The following is a 9,962-nucleotide window of genomic DNA, read 5'->3' as shown; positions in this document are numbered from 1 at the left end:
GATGTGATGATGAAAGCAAGCTATTGGAGTAATATGATGAAGGAGATGAACTAAAGAATATAAGTAGACTCTAGAAGGTAAAAAAGACAAGGAAATAGTTCTCCCTCAGTCTCCCATCCAATCAGCCCTGCCGACACTTTGACCTTAGTCAAGCATCTAATTTTGGACTTCTGACCCCCACACGTGTAAGGTATTAAATTTGTGTTGTTATAAGTAAATAAGTTTGTGGTTATTTGTTATAGCAGCAACAGGAAACTAATAGAGATTGTGAAACTTGAAAATAGAATGGTGCTGTAACAAATACCTAAAAATGTGGAAGTGGCTTTGGAATCGGGTAATAGGTAGTATCTAGTAGAAAAGTGAGGAGCATAGTGGAGAAAAATTACATTATCTTTGAGAGTATCTACATCATCATAAACAGACTGTGGATGGAATTTAATGTGCTGCTGCTGAGGGCTCAGAGAGAAAGGCATAACATGCTACCAGAGACTTGAGGAAAGGTGATTCCTATGACATAGTGGCAGAATATTTGGCTGAATTGTGTTCTTTCTTACATGGAAAACAAAACTTGTAAGCAATGAAATTGGATATTTAGTTTAGGAAATTTCTATTTAAGTGTTAAAGGTGTGGTCCAATTTTCTTCTTGCGGTTTATAGTAAAATGCAAAGACAAAAAAAAATTGAAGAATAAACTGTTAAGCAACAAAGAACCAGGACTTGATAATTTGTGGAATTCTCAGCCTATCTACATAGCAAAAGACACTGAAATTAGGAGGTTTATCATCTGGAAAGTGGGCTTTGGATAGAAAGCCAAAACTGTAGTCAGATAACCTTTTGCTAATGCCTCAGAAGGAACAAAAATTCTCAGTATTCTGTCATACAGAGGGCTCTTTCAAGAGATTAAGCTCACAACGCATGGGTTCTCTTGACCAATTTAGCATAAGCAAAAAATAGAAATGGAATTGTTTAAGAAAGACCATTGAAGAGACTTTTGACTAATGGAGTCAATCATAACACACACAGAAGACCCACAAAATTCTGATAATGTTATATCAGCAGAAACACTGAAGCTTGGACAGAAAGGGTCAGAGATAGAAGGACATGAGAGAAGACTGTTTACTTCCAAAATTCAACAGGTGGGAAACAGGCTGATAAAACTACTCAACTGAAAACACAACATTCTCTATGTCTTCATAAAAGAGGAAGGATTGCCCAGAGGGCAAAGCCAAAGAGAGCAAAACTTTGGGTCCAGAAAGTGGTGCCTTGAGTCAAAGAGAATTTTTTCCCAAGCCTTGAAACAAAATGGAGTTTTCCCTGTTGAATTTGTTAAATTGCTTAGAACTGATGATTCCCTTTTCCTTCCATTTTCTCCCTTTTGAATAGGAATGTCTAAAACTCATATCCAATGTCAGTTAAAACATTTTAATTTTTAGTATTGATAATTTATTTTCTAGTTTCACAGGTTCAAAGATAGAGAGGAATTTTGCTACAGGATGAGTCTCCTTTATACCTGATTTAGATTATTTAGATGATGAGATTTGGGTCTTTTGACCTGATGATATTAAAATGGGATTTTTGATTTGGAATTACTGCTACAATGTGATAAGATTTTAGGCATGTGATAGACATGAATCTTTGAGGGACAGATGGATGGCTGCAGTAGGCTGAATAATGGTCACCCAAAATTTCCTTGTCCTCATCCAGAAACTGTGAATGTATTACCTTACATAGTAAAATGGACTTTAAAGATATGATTAAGAATCTCGAGATGGGGAATTATCCTGGATTAACTGGGTGAGCCCAATATAATTAAAAGAGTCTTTATCAGATGAGAATCAGAGTAGTAATAGATGTGATTATGGAAGCAAGAGGATGGAGTAATATGAGGATGGGACGATGATCTATGAAATGCAAGTGACCTTTAGAAACTGAAAAAAAGCAAGTAAATGGATTCTTCCCTAAGGTCCTCCAGAAAGGATTACAACCCTACTGACACATTGATTTAAGTGCAGTGAGACCCATTTTGGACTTATAATTTAAAAAATTATAAGATGATAAATTTGTGTTAATTCACTAAATTGATGGTAATTTGTTACAGCAGCAATAGCAAACTAATATAAATAATGACAGTTTTTGTGGTTGTTGTTTCTTTGGTGTTGGAAAGACTCTTGGATTTCCCAGAATCTTGGAGTGAACAGCTTAAAATGGGTGATTATTTTGAGATATCTTTATTTTTCATTTGAGGTACAGAGCAGGCTCACATCCAAGTTCAGCTATTATGAAGCTTGTCTGAGTTGATATATGTTTCCAACACTGTTCTGTGAAAGTAAGTGAAAGCTGTCAGAGATACCTTAGCATCTGGAAAATGCTATAAATTGTGATAATCTGATAAAAGGGATAGATGGTAAATTTCTGAAGAAATGAAAACATAATTGTGTAATAGTAAGAGTCATGCATCTGAAACAGCTCCAGGCATCTGGTGGTCAAAAAATATTTATCAAATAAATGTTGTAAATCACCTGCTCTTCCCAGAAATATCATATTGCTTCTTATTTTCAGCTGCTTTCTCATGCTGTGTCCTCTCTCAGAGATGGCTTCTATTCTCTACTCAACTCCAGAGTCTCCACCTTTCAAACATCCTTTGTATCATATCAGATATCTCTTCCTTGCAATCTTTTTCTATTGCTCTTTGCATAACCATTATATTTGGTGTGTATTTTTATAATAATATGAACAATAGTTTTTATTAATATTATCCATTCCTATGTTTGTCTCCTACAGCACAAGGTGATTTTCTCTTGGTGAGCAATCTGCCGTATTTATTTCTATATTCCTAGCATCTCATCACAATGGGAAGAACTCAGAACTTATGAATGCATATATGAAATGAACAAATTATTATGTAAATGAAAGTGTGAATGGATAAACATAAATACTTGTATATATGAGGGAAGATAGTTTCTAGGTCCTTCCTCTATTTGTTTCCCATTTACTGTCATAGCTACTTAAATGATTCCAACAACCTATGTCCTTTATTTTTTTAAAATTGAGATATGATTGGCATATAACATTGGGTTAGTTTAAGGTGCACAATGTGTTGATTTGATACATTTGTGTACTGCAGTAGGATTGCCACAGTAGCATTGGCTAATATCTTCATCATGTCACATAATTATCATATAACTATCATTTCTTTTTTGTGGTGAGAATATTTAAGACCTATTTTCTTAGTGACTCGGAGGTTTATAATACAGTTTCTCAGAATTAAATACATTTTTTCCCCTTATAGTTGCTATCATTTTAAAACACTTAGAAAATTTTAAAAATATGTGTGCACTTGTCTAAAAAACATGGGATTCTTTGGGTGAGTAGTTGGTGATGAGTTGCCCCTCGGATTAAAAGGAGTTGACTCCAGAGGCAAATCTTGGACTCAAAAGTCATCTTTGGAAAGTATGCATTGATTAGTGCTTCAAAGGTGATATTCCACAAGCTATCCATAAAATAGCCCTATCTTAGTCTTTTTGGTCTGTTATAACAGAATAGCAAAAACTGGGTGGCTCAAAAACAATAGAAATTTATTTTTAATGTTCTGGAGACCAGGAAGTCCAAGATCAAGTCACCAGCAGATTCAGTGTCTGATGAGGACCCACTTCTTCGTTCATAGTTGTCCATCTTCTCACTGTAAGTTCTCATGTCAGAAGAAGATGGAAGTTTTCTAGGGTTTATTTTATAAGGACACTATTCTCATTCATTTTGACTCCTCCCCCATAACATAATCACCTCCCAAAGGCCTCACCTCCAAATTTCATCACATTAAAGATTAGATTCTAACATAGATATCTGGGGGGAGGATACCAAAAATTCAGTCTATGTCAAGTCCTGTGTTTTACTTTGTTTTGTTTTTGTTCTCTGAACTCTAAAGTTGATAGAATCATATGATTTAGAACTCTAAAGTTGATAGAACTGTATGATAAACTGGGAAAGATAGAATGATCAATGATGGTTGGAGACAAAAGAATTCCTGAAATTAAAAAGGACAATAAAAATCAGAAACATGGATCTTGGAGCCACTAACACAAGCAAATAATCTTATTTCAATAGGTCTCTGAAAATAGTGTAACAATTTAGAAAATTATAATAACTATTATAAATAAGATAACATATGATTAAACAGTATAAAAATTTTAAGGAAATTTTATAAAAATTTTAGGGAAAAATCTTACCAATAAAAGTGAAAAGGTAAGCAAGAGGTCCTTTTAATGTCTATTGCTTAATAGCCCCACTAAAACTATTTCACTAAAACTATTTAACTGAGTAAGTATCAAATAATTAGTATTATATATTACCTTGTAGAGTTTTTTTTTTTTTTTTTTTTGTTAGAGGTGCAAATTATCTCTGCCCTGTAAGAAATAATGACCCTAAATATCATGATTATGTTCCCTGTAAGACACTGACAAGTTTTGAATATACCTTAGCAACCTTTCTAACATTATTTACACAACTGCCAACATTTCAAATGCCCTTTGAACCAGCCTTTCCATGTTATTGGTCCCTTCAAATAATGAGTGTAATAAAATATTTAATATGTATTTATTTTATATATTTGTATGAATGTCAAATTTTAATTTTAAAAAATCATACTTTAGCAAGTTTGGTATAGTGTGTCCTACATTAGGATACATTTTCATCAAAACAATTTAATAGTTAAAGTGAATTTATCATGGCTCCAAAACCTTGAAAAGAAGTTTTACTTCTGTGGTTCTAGTCTTTCCTTTTATAGAAGGAAGAAGCTAGTTTAGATAAGTGGGGGTTATCCTGTGATTTTAGCATGCCATGACTCAGTTTGGCTTTAATCCCGAAAATGTCCCATCTTATGAAAGAAAACCCAAGATAAAGATAAATATCTCAGTTCAGTTCAATGAGGGTCTGAGGAAAGAGCACCCAGTCTCCTGCCTCACCCTTGAACACTCAAGGTGAATTAACTATAGATATAGATGGTCAATCTCATCAATGCTTGCTAATTACAGGTGCTATTCTTCCTATATTAAACCCTGACACTTTCACTTTGCCACCTTTTCTAAACCTCTTCCTCTGACTAAATATACCACAGAGATTTTTCCTCTCTCTTGTCCTTTAAATGTAAACTTTGTGCCCTTACTGGAAAAAATAAAATAACATAATCCTTTCTGCTCTGTGATACCACCTCTGCAAATTTAATAGGGAGAGACTTACTTTGCAAATGGAATGTTAATATTAGATGTCCATTAGATGGACTATTTTCTGTGGTTCCAGAGGATACCTCTATTCCTAATCAAGCTGTATGGTCTCTGGATGTATTTTGCCTTCTCTACTATATTTGATGCATACCCAGATAAAGCTCTTGACAACAGAGCTGATACTTTATAGCCTAGAAATTCTCCTGACATAGGAATAATAGCTGCAGCAGACCAAAGAATGTTAAATATGCTCTCAAAAACCAGTCACATAAAAGGGCAAGAGCCTCCAATCAGCGCATAACTTCTTTTTACTCTAAAGTTTTCCCACTCTCCTGCCCAGCTCTGAGTCTCTGACAAATGCAAGTGATGTTGACTAACTCCTTTGCTACAGCAAACTCTAAATAAATACTTCCTGTGTGTTCTCATTTGCATGGTCTTTATTTATTTCAACATAACCAAAGGTGACATAGGTGGAAAGGCATCTTCAATGAGAAGCTGTAAGTAGGAAATTTAGTTCAAAGCTTTGGAAAGGAGAGCTGGGAGAAAGAGACACTCTATCTGGTGGACTGAATGCTTGGACAGGAGAAATGTTGTGTAAAAATACAATATATCATGGGAATCCCAAGGAATTTCTATGAAAGAACTTGTAGCTGGTGTAAAGAATGTTCAGGAGAAAAGTGAAAGGAAAGCTACTTTCAAATCCATGGCAATCGATTTAATAAACTCATTATCTAAAATGAGGCTGTTACATTTAAATAGCTTATGCAACTTTAAGAATGCCAGAGTTATACAGGGGAAAACTGGGTTGCCCCTTATCCTTACGGTAGATATCAAAACAATAGTGCATACAACACAGGGAATAAGTTCTAGAACTTACAGAATGAGTTTCAGCTCCCTCATAATTTCTATGGCTTTAGACAGCCACATCTCTTCTCTGGATGCAGATTTCTTATCTGTAAAATGAGGAGGTTTAACTCAATTGCTGTGAGTACTTTCTCCGTATGTAAAGCTGCTAGTAAGAGCCTGTAGTGTCTCCACTGCATGGTATGTGATGAGGTATAAGAGTTTCTGTAGATACTGTTCTTTCAAAAATAGGTTTATGACCTTTAGTGAAGTCAGTTTGAGACAACTATATTTTGCTTTAAATGAATGCACATATTAGATAGAAAAAAAAGTGAAATTTTTATATTGTTCCTTTTCTAACTCAGAAAGAAAAGTAATTGGTAGTCCAATTATTTTAATATTGAAAGTTTGAGTTGGCAGAAAAACCCTCACTAGGATTTCTAAATTTGTTGGAGCTCAACTTCATTCTCCAATCCCCCATTCCCTAGCTTAGAGATAGGTTTTCATTTTTTTTCCTCTCTGAATTCTCTATTCAAATGTTAAGTGCAGCAATCAAGTCAGATAAAGCACTGAGAATACCATCTTACAGAATTCAGTATGCCCTAAATATGAAGCTACGTACTGATAATGCTGCCTGAAGTATAATATAGGAAGCATAAATTTTGCTAGATACATTTACCATTTTCAAACATAACTCATATTCAGGGCTCTTTAGTGTAGGAGTTTGTGTATTTGAATCTTTCCTTTACAGGACCATTCTGAATAAAGTGCCAATTTCTTCAGTTCCAAATGGAAATATTACAGAATAGATTTAGAATGGTTTGGTTTGTTTATTTTTTATTAGCAACATATTGCAAACCTGATGATTTTTAATTTGGAATGAAGAATTCCTTTCTATCCAAATTCAGGACAATAGGACAAGAACAGTTTTTCTAACTGCAAAGGAAACATTTAATCTCTGTGAAAGTTAATGTGCAGCCCTGGACTTCCTAATTTGATTTTATTTCTTAGCTCTTCCCTTTTAGTTCCCTCAGGCTCAGTCTTAAAATTGTTTACCAACTGCTGCTTACAATTACAATCACTGTATATTTTAATAACATAATGAAGAAACAAAATAGACATTTCCCAAGGTTTAGATTGATGTCAGAATATGCCAGAAGTGTCACATTTCACTGGGATTCAGTGAAAGAATTCAGTAGAAGGATTCAGTTCCTTGATGGATTCTCTGTTCTCTTTCTTCTCCTCTAAACATGCTCTGAATCAGACTAATGAATGCCAAATTAAAAAATGTGCCTAGACCCTTGGGTGGAGTGTCGGAGCATGAGGAGATTATGCCTTGTTATGCTACAGGAAACCAAAAGAATAAAGTGACTTGGTCAAAATCAAATCCAGCACAATTTTCTTTCATTAAATAAATATTCATTGCCAAGTACACATGTCCAAGTAGTGAGCAATACTAACAAGATCTCTGTCTTTAGGAAGTTTAGAGTCTAGCAGGGGAAACAGACACTATATATATGTCTTCTCTTGATTCTAGTCAATCACCATTCAATGGAATCTGTTCCAGTTTACAGCAAAATTGTGTGGAGTAATTGATACCCTTTATTTTCATTCCCTTTTCTCCCTACTCTAATCACATTCTCATCCTTAACACTGCTAATGTTCTTATCTTTATTTACCAATGACTCCCATATCACCAAATGCAATGCATTTTTTTTCTCATTTTTACCTTACTCAAACTATTAGCACAATTTGACCAACTTATTCATCCTTCTTATTTTAAATATGGTCTTTACTAGAATAGCAGGGTCGATCAATCTCTCTATCTCTCTCTCTATCATCTATTTATATCTGTATCAATCATCTATATATATATATATCATTTGTACCTATCTATCTATCCATCTATCATCTATTGATCTCTTCCTCCCTTTTCTCTCTGCCCACATGCCTCCCTGGATACTCCTTCTCAGTCCCCTTTGCTGCTTTCTTCTCACTTGCCTCATCTCTAAACACCAGAGGGCTCCAGGCATTCAGTCCTTGGGCAACTTTCATTCTATGCTCACTTCTCATGAGATCATATCCAGATCCATATTTAAAATACTGTGTGTGAAAAAAATACAAAATTTTGGATTCATATCTTCCCTCTTCCAAATTAGACCTAAGAAGTACCTCAAACTAAACATACCTACAACCAAAGTTCTGAGTTCCATTTCTCATACACAAAATTTCCGAAAATAATAATAAATGAAAGCTGTTACTTTTTGTCTTCCCCAGCTCAGCAAATGAAACATCACTCAACTAGTCTTTCATGGTCTACATCGAATTCACTAAGAGAAGCCTGTCAGTGCTGCATCAGTATAAATCCAGCACTGACCCCTTCTCTACCATCTTACTAAGTCCACAATTGTCTCCCATCTAGCCTATTACGTTCGCTCTCTTAAGTAGGCTCCCGTCATCTATTTTTTCTATACAGGAACAGGAATAATTTCCTAAATTGTAAATGAAATACTGTCACTCCACTGATCAGAAGCTTCTGATGGCTTCCAAACTCACTTAGAGAAAAAAAACCAAAAAAAAAAAAATACCCCACAAAGCCTTATTAATATGGTCTTTATCATCCCTTGTGTTCTGGCTCCAGGCTAGCTCCCTTAGCTTATTTCTTATCCCTTCCCACCAGGTGCCCTTCTCTCCAGCCAAATTGGCCTCTTTTTAGCTCTTGAAAACACTGAATACACCCTCACATCAGGAAATTTGTATCTGATATATTTCCTGTCTAAAAAAAAAAAGTATCCCTGAATATTCATATGGCCCCTTCCTGATTCCTTTCAGGTCTTGGCTCATAAATGACCTTGTCAGGGAAACTCTTACTCACAACATAAGTGGCATGCTGTGACAAAAGAGTACCATCCCCAACCAATACTCTTTATTCCACCTTTTCTGAGGGAATTTCTAAGTAACACGATGCAGGGTAACTTTACCAGAATACTTATTTATTTTACTTGATTGTCCTCTGTTCTAAAACTCTGTTTAAGGTGCATTCTGCTGATGTGAGCTTGGGAGAAAAGAAATTTCAAGGACCTCCTTTTAGTTCTTTTCTTTGAAGTCTGGAGGCAATACTGTTCAGGATCTCGTTTCTTCTCCCCATCTCACACTTTATCTCTCTAGTACCAAAAAACAAAGCAAAACAAAACCCAAAAAACCTTCACAAATAAAATGTATCTCCAACTTTCTGCCTGCAGACCTCAAAGAGAGAAGATAAGAGAATAAAGAGAGAAAGGAGAATTTTCTAATTTCTTCATTACTCTCAAAATTTGATTCTATGCTGACTCTTATATGTTATTGATGATTAGAAGAATCTACCCCTGAATATGTTGGCATGAGAGACAAAGGGAGTTGCATATGCATCAGAGAAATTGTTTGATTGTCTATCAAGGTTTTGTGATAAAGAGGTAAAAGATGTTGGAAATACAATTGCTCATAGACAGAGGATTTCCTTAGATTCCCTAAACTAAGCCTATACAGCTAGGGGATCTTTTGTGTTGAAAAATAAGTGCACCATATTTGAAAGCAATGTACATCCACTCCCAACACCTTCCGATTTCATAGGATAGCCTTCTGAGCATTTATAACTATTACTATAACTATAAATATAGTTGTAACTACAATGATAACTATAACCCATGAGTGGACAGATTAAATCTATTTTTTTTAAATTGAAAATAACTGTTTAAAAAACAAGTAGATTGTTCATTTGCACTTACTCTTAATAAAATGATTCTGTAGGTGGTTCTGTTCTATGGTTCTCATTCTAGACTATGAGAAGATCCCTCAGAATCTAACAAATCATTAAGCTTTAAAATTGGAAAAACCTTAGTGACCATCCAATCCAACTATTGAAATG

The sequence above is a fragment of the Balaenoptera acutorostrata genome, chromosome 12 (assembly GCF_949987535.1).
Source record: "Balaenoptera acutorostrata chromosome 12, mBalAcu1.1, whole genome shotgun sequence".
NCBI classification, from domain to species: domain Eukaryota; kingdom Metazoa; phylum Chordata; class Mammalia; order Artiodactyla; family Balaenopteridae; genus Balaenoptera; species Balaenoptera acutorostrata.
This window is presented reverse-complemented; position numbering follows the sequence as displayed.